A 13,461-nucleotide genomic window follows, 5' to 3' on the forward strand; every position below is an offset into this window, starting at 1 on the left:
AGATAGTGAAAGGAATGCAAAGAAAAGTTTGCAAAGACTCATTTAATTTCACCTGGAGAAACAAAAATATGTCATGCTTCTTGCCCATATAGTTGTAGGGCAAAATTCATTCATGTTACATATGCGTGATAAGAGATAGAAGGACTACATTAAATATTAAAGCAGTTCTCTCTGTGCATTCTTATTATAATATCCATTTTTCCTTATACTTATATAAACATGTATTTTTAAAGCTATCTTTAAAAATAAAAGTATAAAATGTTCACCTTCCTACCCATGACTTACCAGATGGTGCAATAATTTTTCCTGGGAACAAGTCTTTTGAACAAAGTCACAAACTTTGTGACTGGTTTTGGCTTTTGAGAAATTGGAGAAACTATGATATTCAAAGACACACTCTGGCTCTTAGAGAGCATCCATCTTTGAAAATCTCTCACTAGTGGTCTGTTCCAGCACACATAATGATTTTGTTGGATGTTAAAAGAATGTAACATTCTTCAAGAAACAAACAAACAAACAAACAAAACCAACTCTCTTTTCCGGCAACATCAAGTCACTGAAGTGACTGAAATTAGAAACATCATTGTGAGGTTCTATGGGAGAGATTGCTGTTGTTTTTATTTAATATTTACCATTTCCAATATTCTTTATGTAAATCAAGATTTCTGTCTGGTAATATTTTAATTCTGCCCAAAAAAACTTTCTACAAGAAGAATATTCTCCTATATACCCAGTAAAGTCATCAAAATCATAATATTAACTCTAATATGCTACTACCATGTAATCCTTCAACCCAATTGCTCCAGTTAATTCCTTTATAGCAAAAGGATACAGCTGCAGTATCAGGTTTTACATTTGTTCCCATAGCTTTTTCACCTTTTTCAATCTGAAACAGTTTCTCAGGCTCTTCTTGTCTTTGACACTTTTGAAGATAATAGGCCAGTTTTTTTGTGTGCTTTATGTTTGCACTTAACTTTCTTAAAAATTTATTTATTGTATTTTAAGTTCTGGGGTACATGTGCAGAAGATGCATTTATTGTGGCACTGTTCACAATAGCAAAGACTTGGAACCAGCTTTTTTTTTAAATTGTGGTAAAGAAAATGCACAACCTTAAATTTGGCATATGGTAAAGTATTTTAAATAAGTTTATAAATTTCCTAAACCAAGTTCTACTTGATTTAAGATAGGGATCATGTCTTATTTCTGTATCCCTTAAGCTTAACAAGGTCCCTGGAATATGATGGGTTTTTAGTAAATAATCATTGAATGAATGAATGATATCAACCCATTTCATAGGTGGGTGCTGGCTTAAGACAACCATTCTTTTATTATCTAGATTTGTTCCTTTATTCATTCCTCAAAAAATGCTCTTTGACCACCTGCTTCTATGCTGACTTTGTCAATAAGACATTGTTCTTAACCTGCAGAGACAGCTATAGAGAAACCATGACAACACAATGACTAAGAGCTATAAGATATGCAGTGGGGAGCTTATAACTAAATAAACTGCTGTCCAGCTGGAAAAGGGAGTGATTCATTCCACCTAAAAAAAAATCAAGAATAACGTCTCAGAAGAAGCAGCAATTGATATGACTCTTGAGAGATGAGTATGTTTTTGAAATCAATGGGGAGGACAGAGATTTTGAAGAGCACTTTCTGCATTATCTAGCACAATCCTGTGCCTTCCATTGTAACTCAATATGATTGGCTGATGAACAAGACTGAAATGACTAACCAGTAACTTGATTGAAAGTGAATATCAATGCTTGTTTATTCTACCCTGATTCCGTTAATTTGGTGCCCTCTGCAGATCTCTCTCTGCATAAGGATATATTTCATGAGGTCACATCCTTGCAAAGCATAAAAGCTGACTCACATCCTTTGTGTGAGTCCTAACATCTGTGGTTTTATTTAATTTCACTGTAATCTTCCAAACTGAGATTTCTTTGTAATAATCAGATAGTCTGTAACAATGCTCGAATAGACTTGTTGCCTTAAGAGTAGGTTTGATTTTATTGATTTTTTATAATGCTTGTAATTGTTCCAGTTTGTTGGAGCCTTTTTCTTTTCTTGCTTTTGTATTTTTTAATTGCTTTATCTCTCACAGAAAAAAAAAAAAAAAAAAAAAAAAAAACATGTTTGTGGCTTGTTGATCTTTTCCTTCATTAAGAATGTGTGTTGCAAGATAGGTTTGGCATAGAAAGGCAAAACTGTATTAAATTTCATTATGCCCCCTGATATATGCTTCTCTTTCATAAAAATACAGCAAAATGCCTTTGTCCTTCACTTCATGAATAATTGTACTCTTCCAAAGAGGAAAAAAACAATCTGTTATGTTCAACACTTTCATTCAAATGCTGTGTTATTAGTGTTTGGGAAGCACACATTTTAACTCGGTTATTTGATCATCTTTGTCCTTTTTAGTGCCTCTGCATTATCATCTGTGTTTTAAGAAATGAAATGAGAAGCCACTCAAGGTCAGTGCAAAAATCATGAGGAGCAGCATCCCTCCCCAGGCATGCATCAATTCAGCAAACATTTGAGCACAAACACACTAGCAAGGAGGTTGTCAATTACTGGAAATAAATACAGAACAAAATCCAGGGTTCCTAATGCTAACGCTGAGCGAAATTACAGAGGAGAATGAGGCTCATCAAACCCTTCAGTTGTGATGCTGCACAACAATTAGGTTCCCACCAGGGGCTCTGGAATCACACAAGTGTGGGCTCTACTCTCAGTTTTGCTATAAGGCGAGTGACCTAGGACAAATTACCTGTCCTATTTGAGTCTCAGTTCTCTAAGTTTTCAGTATTACCAATAGCTGCTTCAAGACCTTTTTGAAGATTTGATGAAATACTGTATGCAAAGTGCCAACTAGACTTACAGGTACATAGTAGGTGCTCAGTAAATTTTAGCTCTGGATATGTAGTGATTCTGCCTCAATTCCATTAATCTACTAATTCAAAAATATAAAAGGTACCCAGTAAATGCTTGTTGAATTAATTCAAAGTATTTCACCCACCATATCAACGCAGTATCAGACATTAAATCGGAATTTACTAAATTTTAATCATGAAATTCAAAAGTGCTTTGCAGTAGGTGCATGGGGTCATGAATTCATAGCTTGCACTTTGCAGTCTAAATCTCTCACATGTACACTAACCTCAAATTATTTCTATTCATATAAAGTTAAGACGGTGATTAGCAAGCAGTCTACAAATGAGCTGATATGCCACAATCCAAATTTCTGGTTCAAAAATGTTTAACAGGGATGATGAATCAAAATATAGCTGTCAGCGAAAAGAAGTTATATTCCACTAGTTAGGCCCAGTTTCAGTCCTTGCCCTTCCAGAATAATGAGCAAACCTTTAGAGTTATGATACAAAAGATGCTTATCTACTAGGGGTCTTCTCCACAACTTTGTAGAAAATCTCTCCATGATGTAAAGAAATGTATAAGTAATTGTAGTCCCAAGAGAAGGAAGACTCCTGTAAATCTATAATGAAGAGTTCACAAAAAAAATGGTAACACTTAAAAGTTATCATTTGAAAAATAAGTTGAGTCTTGCAGGAGAAGAATACCCAGTTCCAAAAAGTAATTAGTAGCTAATTACTGAGCCCCATCTGTGCTTTTAGCATTTTCCAAAAGATTAACTAAGTGTAACCTTGAAAATTCTCTGTCCCTATTAGTAATAACCAGACAGGTACCAGAATGGAATAAATCAAACTCTGCTAAATGCATAAAGTAAATAAAATTACCAAAAATACAGCTAAATGCTACATGGCAATAAGGCTTCAACACAAGACACAGAGAGGCAATATGTTGGAGCAAAATCCCTAGGGATGTCTAGAACAAATTTAAGAAACAATGCTTAAAGCATGAAGCAGATTCTGCAAAAGTAGCACGCCAAAAATGTAAGTACTGATCGTAGTTTATGGAATGCTCCTTTTTTGAAGGTTGATATTTACCAACATACTGATAAATGCCTCTTTATAGTCAATTCATTTCTTCTTGGCCCATATCTCCCGCCTCTAGTATTTATTGCATAAAGGAATGTTTCTCTGACTACTCAGAGATAAATCTTCCCATTGATGGAAGGTTTTCCCACTACCTATTATGTGCCTATCTAGCCTCAGCCAACAATTTATTACCAGTTGAAAAAGAAGTCAATGAGGCAAAAGACCGAATTGTTTTTATGGCTGTGTCTATATTTCTTAAAGAGTAAGAACCTTTATAAGAGAAATTCATCCTGGAACCACATGAACCACCATTCATTTGGAGTAAAAGGAACTTGTTATAAAATATTGAAAACAGAATCAAATTCTATGAGGCTGTCATTCTGTTTTACTACCAGGAACTATTTTAATCCTCACTCAGTTACTTTCTGACTCTTAACAACTAGAGTAATGCCGTGAGCCTGCAGATGTGGGTTCCTTTGAACACCACAAATAGTGAGTTGAATCAACACATGCCATTAAAATATAGGGCCCTAGCACTATTCCCATTCACTGAAAGTTCCTCTCCAATCAGTATTACATTCAGTAATGTCTGAATAAGTATAGTATAGTATAGTAGTATAGTGGTAAGAATAACAGAAGACTCAGAAAACCTCAATTTCAGTCCCAAACATACAAGTTCACATACTTTATTACCTTGGACAAGTCACTTAACTTCTCTGTGCCTCATTTTCTCAACGTGCATAATGAAGGTTAAGACTAAATTACCTCCAAGATCTCTTTGTTAAATTCTATATTATTTGAGGCTGTATTTATCAATCAATACATACCTGTAGGTATCAGCCTGCCTCTGCAACAACCCATCCACTCTCAAGCACCACATTTTAAGTATTGCCTGCACATGCACTTTGACAAGCAGTCTGGGAGGCAAGATACATAGATTGAGCCACACCTATTTGGAGACATTAAAGTTTTAACTGTAACAAAATGTGGTGATATGGTTTGGCTGTGTTCCTGCCCAAGTCACAACTTGAATTGTGAGGTAATTGAATCATGGAGGCTGGTCTTTCCTGTACTATTCTCGTGATGGTGAATAAGTCTCAGGAGATCTGATGGGCTTATCAAGGTCTTCTGCTTTTGCTTCTTCTTAATTTTCTCTTGGTGCTGCCATCAAGTAAAAAAATACCTTAAAGCCTGGCGCCATGGTTCATGCCTGTAATCCCAGCACTTTGGGAAGCCTAGTGGGCAGATACCAGAGGTCAGGAGCTTGAGACCAGCCTGGCCAACATGGTAAAATCCCGTCTCTACTAAAAATACAAAAATTAACTGGGCATGATGGTGGGTGTCTGTAATCCCAGGTACTCAGGAGGCTGAGGCAGGAGAATCGCTTGAACCCAGGAGGCAGAGGTTGCAGTGAGCCAAGATTGCGACATTGCACTCTAGCCTGGGTGACAGAGCGAAACTCCATTTCAAAAAAAAAAATTTTAAAAAAAGAAATACCTTTGGCTCTCCACTGTGATTCTGAGGCTTCCTCAGCCACGTGGTACTGGGGAATTAAGTCCAACTAAACCTATTTTCTTCCCAGTCTTGGGTATGCCTTTATCAGTAGCATGAAAACAGACTAATACATGCGGCTTCACAAATAGCCATTTAAATTCAGTCAAATGAGTAATTACTAATGAATTATTCTCCAATCACTGAAAAAATGATCAGGCTTTTGACATAAATCAATAAATTTCTCCCCTCTCCCCATCTATAGTATAAATGTTAATATGTAGTCACCATCCTGCATCTCAATGTACAGATTCTAAGGTTGTCAACATTTTCAAGCCACAAGTAAGCAGATTTACGTATCAGGTAGATTATGAGCAAAAAAAAAAAAATTAAAATTAAAAAAATAAAAATAAATCAACAGACAGAGGCAATCCTATCAATAAACATGTTTACCCTTGACTTAAAAAAAAGGCAAGAAATAGCAATATAGGGAAAAGCAAGGAAAAGGAATGTGTCATTTTACCTGCTATTCTGACCCTCATAATCTCTGATCCTTCTGGTTTCCTGAGGGATCCATCCACAGGCAGTAGATGATTTATTTTTTATTTTTTTATTTTTATTTTTTTTTTGGCACTAGAGCACTAGAGGATTGTGGTTCATTGTGACTAGATATTCCTACAATAAGACATATGTGACCCAAATGTAAGCCCTGAAGTAGTGGCAGAATGTCTGACCAAGAGCTCTTTAGGGAAGAGGCAGGTTGTATGTACATAGGACCATGGGGATCTTCATAAGCCTCATTAGACACACTTCTGCAAGTTTAAGTACTAGGGTATCACAGCTGTAAAATTTCCTGATATGTTGAGACCTATAAGAAGGCATATGAAGGACATTGGGTCCTCTGGTCCTATGGTAGAAAATAATTTTACCAATTTAAAAGTATTTGTCAGCTTTATTGATGTATAATTTGAAGCCTTAAAACTGGCCAATTTTTAAGTATCCAGCTTAATGAGTATTGACAAATGTATACCATACTGCAACCACAATCAAGTTTTAGAACACTTCCATTACCCTAAAGAGTTGCCTCATGCCTCTTTACAGACAATCTCCACCTTCCACACCCCAGAGAAACAATGATCCTCTGTCACTTTGGTTTTACCTTTTCTAGAATTTCTGATAAGTGGAATCACATATGATACTCAGTATTTATGTCAGTCTTCTTTCACTTAGCATAATGTTTTTGAGATTAATCAATTTTATATTATGAAATTAATATTTTGATCTATTTTATTACTAAGAAAAATTCCACAGTATGGATATGCCAAAACTTTGTATGTATTTTCCAGTTCAGGGCTATTTGGGTTGGGCTCTTTCCAATTTGGGATTCTTCTGAATAATGCTGCTATCAACACTCTTGTCAAACACTTCATGTAAACATATGTTTTCATTTCTCATAGGTAAACATTACAAGAGGAGTGGTTAGGTCATTTGGTAAGGGCACATTTAACTTTGTAGGAATTGTCAAACTACTTTCCAAAATGATGTTTTTTATTCCCACTAGTGGTATATAAGCGGTCCAGCTGTTCCGCATCCTTGCCAATACTTGTAATTTTCAGTCTCCTTAATTTTAGTTTTTCCAGTGGATATGTAATGGGTAGTTGACTGTGGTTTTAATTTTTATTTCCCTCTTGGCCAGTGCTGTTGAACATCTTTTCATATACTGCTTGCTATTTGCATTGTGTGTGTGTGTGTGTGTGTGTGTGTGTGTGTGTGTGTGTGTCTGAATTATCTGTTCAAGTTCTTTTGCCCATTTAACAATTGAGTTACATGAATTATTATTGAACTTTAGGATTTCTATTTGTACTCTTCATCAAATTTCTTGGTCAGATATTTTTGCAAGTGTTTTCTCCAAATCTGTGGCTTGCTTTTTTATTTTCTTAAAAGTAGCTTTCTATTAGCAAAACTTCTAATTTTGGTGAAGTCCATTCTTCTTTTTTCTTTCATAATGTGTGCTTTTAGTGTACAATCTAAGAAAACCTTATCAAATTCAAGATAACAAAGATTTTATGCTGTTTTGTTCTTGAATTGTTATGGTTTTATCTTTTACATTTTATCCAAACTATTTTTTAAACTTTTTAAATTGACAAGTAAAAATTGTATATATTTACCACATACAACACGTTTTTGAAATATGCATACATTTTGAAATGGCTAATTGGAGCTAATTAACATGCATTCTATCACATATTTATCTTTTTCGTGGTGATAATACTTAAAATCTACTCTGTTAGCAGTTTTCAAGAACACAATAACACTGTTCTTAACCATGTTGCACAAGAGGTTTCTTGCTAAAGGTAACATTTTTATTTAACTGAAATTTTATATGATTCATTTTAACCAATTTTTCTGTAAATTGTAATAAAAAGGCCAAGGTTCTTCTTTTTTCATGTGACTATCCAGTTATCTCATTATGTATTAAAATATAATCATTTTTGCACTGAATTACTTCTAGAGCCATAATTAAGAGTTTGATTCCAGTTTTGATATTTACATGATGACAGCTTTCAAGATTCACCTTCCTGTCCTCCCATCCCACATCTTAGCAGGTGCCAGTAGGAAATTTAAACCTCAAAAAGCCCCAGCCAACACATGGAAACTTTTCCCCAGTGGCATCCCCTAAACAGTGTAAAGGCTCATCCCACTCTCTCAACTTCATTCAAGCCAGTGTAGACCTGCCTGTGCCTGGCCTGCTCTCCTTGGGAATGCTTTGTGCCTAATGCATTTCCTCTCACATTCTCTTGGTATGTCAAGTGCCATCATCTTTGACATCCTACTTATTAGTTGGGAAGGGGCCCATCTACTTCCAGACAATGACTATGAAACATCTTTGTCAGAAATCAGTTGACCATATAAATACAGCTCTATTTTTGGATTCTCAATTCTGCTTCACTGATTTGTGAATCTATTCTGTCAAAACCATGTGGTCTTGATTACTGTATCTTTATAATTACTTTTAAAATCAGCTAGTATAAGGCCTCCAACTTTCTTGGTTTTTTTCAAAGCTGTTTTGCATATTCTAGATCATTTGCAATTCCATATACATTTTAGGATCAATTTGTCAGACTATAAAGAAAATTCTACTGGAATTTTGATGCAGATTGTATTAAATTTAGAGAACAATTTTGAAGAAGTTGTTATCTTAATAATACTGAGTTTTTCAACTCAAGAGTATTATGTAACTCTCCATCTATTTAGATATTTAATTTATCTCTCCAGTATCTTATAGTTTAAAGTATGAAGACATTATACATCAAAATTTACATCTAGGCTGGGCACAGTGGCTCACACCCATAATCCCAGCACTTTGGGAGGCCAAGGCGAGCAGTTTGAGAATGGCCTGGCCAACGTGGTGAAACTCCATCTCTACTAAAAATACAAAAATTAGCTAGGCATGGTAGTGGGCACCTGTAATCCCAACTACTCAGGAAACTGAGGCAGGAGAATTGTTTGAACCTGGAAGGTGGAGGCTGCAGTGAGCCAATATCATGCCACTGCACTCCAGCCTGGGCAACAAGAGTGATATTCTGTCTCAAAAACAACAGCAAAAAAATTATATCTAAGTCTTCTGTATTTAATTTCATTTCAGTTTTTCAGTTGTAGCATATATACACACAATGAATTTTTGCATATTTATCTTTTACTCTGTGACCTTGATAAATCAATTTATCAGTTCCAATATCATTAGTGTATCCCCTAGGATTTTCTAAATATTTGATCATGTCACCTATTAACAAAGACAGATTTACCTCTTCCTTTCTAATATGTATACCTTTTTAAAAATCTTTTTCTTGCCTTATTGCACTGGCAAGATGTCCCAGGACAGTGTTCAATACAAACAGTACGAATGAATATTCTATCTTGTTCTTAATACTACATAGGAAGCATTCAGTCTTACACCTTTAGATTTATTGTCTTCTTTACCTTAATTATTTACCCTTTCCTCTATCTACAAGCATTCCTATGTAATTTTACAAGCCAGGTACAGTAGCTCATGGCTATAATTCCAGAGACTCCGGAGGCTGAGGATAGAGGATCACATGAAGCCAGGAGTTTGAGAGCAGCCTGGGCAACATAATGAGGCCCAGTCCCTAAATTTTTTTTTCTTTTTTTTTTTCTTTTACTTTAGGATCATGCAGGATTGTTGTGTAACAGTTACATACATGGCAATGTGGTTTGCTGCCTTCCTCCCCCCATCACCCATAGCTGGTATTTCTCCCTGCATTATCCCTCCCTACTCTCCCCACCCCCCCAATGTCCCTCCCCTAGTCCCCACCAACTGACTGCACTGTGTGATGCTCCCCTCCCTGTGTCCACGTGTTCTTTGTTCAACACCCACCTATGAGTGAGAACATGCAGTGTTTGATTTTCTGTTCTTGTGTCAGTTTTCTGAGAATGATGGTTTCCAGATTCATCCATGTCCCTATGAAGGATACAAAATCATTGTTTTTTATGGCTGCATAATATTCCATGGCTAACATGTACCATATACTTAGTGAGGTATGATCATGTATCCCTATAGCCTTAGCTACTTGAGGGGCTGAGGCTCACTTGAGCCAGAATCTGGGGACTCCAGTGAGCTATACTCACATCACTGCATTCCAGCTTAGGTGACAGAGACAGACCCCAGCTCTAAAGATAATAAGGCTGATGATGAAAAATGTAACTAGAGATGTCCTATCATTCTGACTCTGAACGTGGCCACATAATGTACCTTGGCCAAACATGAATTACATATTTCATTAAATAGAATTTAAGAAAAGGTTGGAAAAAGTGCTTGTTCATTTCTATTTGCTCCCTTGTCCTCTGCCATTTTCATGAAAATATCTCTGGGCTAGACTGCAAGAAAATGTGAAACAGAGTCAAGTTGTCCCAGTCATCCTAGCCAAGTTGATCATCTAGCGACCTTCAGACATGAGCAAGCCCAACCAAAAACAGCAAAACTACCCACTGAAGCTGCATCTGACTTCAGGTACATAGGCAAGCCCAGCTGAGATTACTTGAGCCAAGTCAGAACAGCTGAAGCTCGCAAGCCCATTTATTGCTATATGCCACTGAAATTTTATGATTGTTTGTTATGCAGCATTATTGTGGCCCTAGATAACTGATGCAGTAGATTAGAAGCAGCCTGTGTAAACCCTGTCTTGTTCAATCCAAGAATACTAATTAGTTATCTGAAATTCTTCCATACCTTCAAGGCATTAAACACAACCCTGTTCTTTTTATGACTGTTTTCAATGGGAAGGCCATGAGCTATTAACATGTCATTTCAAAGGAATTTTTCATGCTCAGAAGCTACCTGCAATAATATTTAGAGTGTCTGTGGAAACAGCATTTATATGTGTTGGAGAGCGGGTGGTTGAGGACAACTAGGATTTGATAACACCAAATAAACTGAACCTATTGTTACATGCCAAGAGTGCTTGTCAACTGTCACATCTTTTTCCAGCTTCAAAAGCTGTCTCTCCTCCCTGTACTCCACCATGAGAGGAGTGCTGGCAATGGAAATGCAACACTCCTCTTGTGATTCCAATTTCACAGTTGAATAAGGAACAAGCATGAGCAGAGAGTAGCCTAAGAAAGGCATGGCAAGCAGGGCAGATAGAAGAGCCCCATCACCTATTCCGCATCCCTCTTTCTTCCCATGCTCCTTTCACTTTGTACAAGAAAAAAATCAAGAGCAGGCTCAAGTGCTGATGAGGTACCAAATACGGCCTTTCACTTCTGCAAACGACTAGATTCCAATCAAGCAGAAACCCAGGGCTGGTGCCTCTCTATTTATCTCTGACTGTGTTTCTGCTCGAAGGTTTATTTAAAGAATAAGCTTCTCTTTTAAGTCTGTGCAACTGAAGGAGAGAGGGAAGAGAGGACAGTGAAAGTGGCATCTGTCGGCTAACAGTAATTAAGCAGAGATGTGTGTAGATTCGGGGCTCTAAATGGTCCTGTTAAAGTGTTGATGAGCAGTGAAACGTCTGATTAAATTTTAAACAGGGATAAATGGGCCAGCCCCACCATAGGATGAAGCTAATGGAGTTGTAGACTGAGCAAATTAAATGAACAATGTGTCAAGGCTAGTGAAGAGACAAGAGGGCACAAATATGCCTCTTCCAGAGTCTAAACATAGCTTCCTCCATGTGATCACAAAGAACAGATCTTTTTCAAGAACCCCCTGAGTTTCATAGCAGGTCATTGAAGTGGAAAATGCATCAATTTAGAGAATAGAATATCAGAGTTTCAGTTCCAAATCTGATACTATGTAAATGACCTAAATCCAATCAAATCACATTACTTCTTTGGGTCTCAGTTTTCTCACACATGAGACAGGGAGTTTGTTCACAGATAGTCTTAAAGACCTAAGAAGCTATTACTTAATTTTTTAAAATGATTTAAATGAAGGGAGAAAGTCATATCTATGACAAATCCAGAAAAAGTTGACATAGGGATCCACAGAGTATGCACTGCAAAACTCTAGGTATCATAGAGATAACTGAATAGATGAGGTGAAGGCCCATTTGTCTTGGCCTCAGGACTCTATTTTATCATGAACCCCAGCAGATTTTCACTCATCTCTTCTAAGTTTTGGGTTCCATGTACTTGTTTTTTTTTTGTTGTTTTTTTTGTTTGTTTGTTTGTTTGTTTTGTTTTGTAACAGACAAAGATCATGATAGCAAATAAATTAAAAATCACTAGATTAATTTTTCCTGACCTTTTATTTTTACAAATTCAGAGGGAATTGGCAAATTTGAAGAGGACACAGGGGTGAGAAGAAAGGAATTGAATAGTGAATGGTGCACTGGTGAAGTCTTACAAAAAAAAACAATTTTCTGAATTCTCTGAGTCTGGAAGACCAGAGATAGGGTGACTCACACTTCCTAATGACAAGATTTCAGAATTTGCAAGGGCACAGGATATGTTACTATAGGGTAGAAGGAATTTTGAAGATCCTTGCTTCACCTTTTAGTTATGAAAAAACACTCACATATCTATTAGTCCATAAAGGTAGCATTAGTAAAAACTTGAATTTTCAAGCTGCAGGAACTACCTTTCCATAAAATAAAGCTTATGGTCTGAACGTAGAGCCTTACCAGAAGTCACGGATTAGAGATACAGAGTATATGATGTGAACAAGTTTTTTATCTCAATACCTGACAAAAAAATAGAAAACAAATCCAGTCTAGCAGGTTCTGGATAGGAACAGGACAGCAGTAAGGAAGCAAGAGAAGTGGTGAGACACATGTGCCCTAGCTCTCCATTCTGGGTCAAAGCCATGGGTAGACAATGCTATTTTAAATAACCATTAGATTTGCACTAAGAGCAGAACAATGAGCTCATTTCTTTATTCTCTGGCCACGGACTGGGAAAATTTCAGTTTCCTTCTAAGAAATACCATGTCCAATAAGATATTATCTAAGTGCTAGGCTAAAAAGTAGCTAAGGGGTAATTCTAAGAGAAATAATTAAAGATAGTGCCACTAGCCTCCCTCAGCATCCACGAGCATAAATAGTATCTAGAAATTCCTAGGCACTTTCAGTGGAGGAAACAGAAGGTAGCGGAGTGAACAGTCTAGAGGCCTCTCACGTGACTGCCTTCTGAATTCATGAAGTATTCCCATAGTGGAACTTAAAAGTGTGACGTCTCTACCCACAAAAAGAATACAAGATTCTGCCCAGATCTAGACTATCTGCTATGCCAGCCAGAGCTAGTGGTTGAGGGAGAGGTATGCGCCCTAATGATGTCATGATAAAAGACTGTTTCACTAAGAGCAGACTTCAACATTGGACTCCATCAGGATGCCCAACAGCCAGATGGATTAAAGGACATCTTCATGGAACTTACTAAGCATCCCCAAGAGACCATAATGAGTTACACAAGGATCAGCAGATCCTTTCCCCCATATGGTCATGAGAATACATATGCACCCACCCACACAAAGCCAACAGATTTCCTGAAAGA

The sequence above is a fragment of the Saimiri boliviensis genome, chromosome 6 (assembly GCF_048565385.1).
Source record: "Saimiri boliviensis isolate mSaiBol1 chromosome 6, mSaiBol1.pri, whole genome shotgun sequence".
In the NCBI taxonomy this organism is placed as follows: Eukaryota; Metazoa; Chordata; class Mammalia; order Primates; family Cebidae; genus Saimiri; species Saimiri boliviensis.